General features: G+C 37.4%; 1 pseudogene; it reads left to right on the top strand.

Moving 5' to 3' along the window:
* The first annotated feature begins 910 nt into the window (after positions 1-910).
* LOC114081743 (Golgi apparatus membrane protein TVP23 homolog B pseudogene) lies at positions 911-1,526 on the top strand (annotated as a pseudogene).
* Positions 1,527-2,119: the final 593 nt, after the last annotated feature.

Here is a 2,119-nt window from a genome sequence, read left to right as displayed (position 1 = left end):
TCACACCCTGAAAAACACTGCTCTCAAACTGATTTATGGCTCTGCCATCTCCTCCTTCTTTGATCACAATCTACATGCATTTCATTCAGGCTAAAGTCCTATTGACTATGTTTTCTGAGAGGCTACACCCCATCTTATTATTGCTTGTTGGTAATTCTGTTCTTAAGGTCTGGTGTCAAAACTACATGAAATCTGACAAATTCTCCTACTTCTTCCATAGTCCCCAGAGCTTCATTGTTCCCACTACACCAGATGCTACATTCAGATGTGCAATTTTAAAGAGTTTCTGCTCATAGCCCCAGCTGTTTATGAAAAGTGCAGACACCAACTAATCCTTCCTATCTCATTTTCTCTCTTCCAAAACTTCACAATACCTTTCAATATGCTTTGCCCAAACACAGGATCCAAAATAACTTCCACTTTGTAAGTTCTTTGACCACACAGATTCAGCAAGAGCTAAACGACTTTATGTCCAGAAGAAAGATGGCATGAAGGGACCTTTCCTCAAGTAGAAATGCATTTGTTTAAACAGAGACCCAGGAATTCAGATCATGAGGGAAAATGGCTTCTCAGAGGCTTCTTTAAGTCTGTTTTAGTCTTAGTTTAATAAAAACAGTAATAAAATAAAACTGTTTTAATAAAAACAGGCTGGGGTTGTAGCTCAGCGTGGGGCACTGGGTTTGATCCTCAGCACCACATAAATATAAAAATAAAGATATTGTGTCCACCTATAACTAAAAACTAAATTAAAAAAAAACAGCAAAGTCCTTTGTGTTTTCTCTTGTTCAAGTTCCATCCTCCTCACTTAGAAGAATAAGATGGAGTTGAGGAGGCCACATAAGTTGCAGACTGGACTTGGCAACTGGTGTGCTGACATGGTTCCCAGAAATGGGGCTGGTGCAGGGTCACCATGTTGTCTCAGGAAAGCAATGATGACACTGAAGATGTTTCATTGTTTGATGCAGAAGAGACAACTAATAGACAAAGAAAATCCAAAATCCGACATCCAGTGGCATCATTTTTTCCATTTGTTCTTCCAAGTCAGTGCCATTATAGTTTATCTTCTCTGTGAATTGCTCAGCAGCAGCTTTATTGCCTGTATGGTGACAATTATCTTGTTGTTGCATGTGACTTTTGGGCAATGAAGAATGTCACAGGTAGACTGATGGTTAGGCCTTTAGTGGTGGAATCATATTGATGAGGATGGAAAGAGTCATTGGGTGTTTGAGTCCAGGAAGGCATCTCCTCAGGAGAATAAAACTGTTTCAGGGGCTGAATCAATAATCTTTTGGTTAGGACTAATTGCCTGTCCAGTGCTGTGGGTGATATTTGCCTTTAGTGCTCTCTTCTCCTTCGGAGTGAAGTGGTTGGCTGTGGTTATCATGGATGTGGTACTACAGGGTACCAACCTGTATGGTTACATCAGGTGCAAAGTGGGCAGCCAGAAGAATTTAACCAGCATGGCTACCACTTACCTTGGAAAGCAGTTTTTAAAACAAAACACCAGAGATGATCAGATTTCTTGAATAGAGAGAAAGTTATGTTTTCTGTGATATTGAGGAATGGCCGAAGAGATTCTTGATTATGAACTGTTTAGAGCTCAGTCCAGTTGCAAAGAGGAGCGTTGGTTTTTTTTGCTTTCACTTACAAATTATGATGAAAACTGTTTTCTTTTTTTAAACAAAGTTTTTATTTTCTTTTTCTAGTAGTTGAGGCTGGGAAGTATGATATTAAGAACATTGTCAGAATTTATTTTATGGTGAACATATGTATGCATATAGTAATGTATCAGTATGTCCCAAATTAATGTGTTAGTTTACATGTTACAGAGATATTTGCATTTTGATCCATAGAATATAGGATGTTCTTAGTCTGTCTCAAAGGTATGTGTGTTTATGTACTATTTCTGTAGGTTATTTTCAGAAATAAGTTGATTCCATGATTAAGAGTAAGCACTTGGATTATGAATGAGTAAAAGTTAGAAAAAAGATTGTTAATTTTAAATACATACTTCATGTTGAAATTGCTTACCTTAGACATGCACAAGTGAAAACCAAATTCAGGCTGGTAGTGTTAACTAGTTTCTAAAATTTTCTTTTATTTTTATACTTAAGGCCTA

This window comes from Marmota flaviventris, chromosome 1 (genome assembly GCF_047511675.1).
Source record: "Marmota flaviventris isolate mMarFla1 chromosome 1, mMarFla1.hap1, whole genome shotgun sequence".
Lineage (NCBI taxonomy): Eukaryota > Metazoa > Chordata > Mammalia > Rodentia > Sciuridae > Marmota > Marmota flaviventris.
The sequence above is the reverse complement of the archived record's forward strand: the minus strand, read 5'-3'. Positions and strand labels throughout refer to the sequence as shown.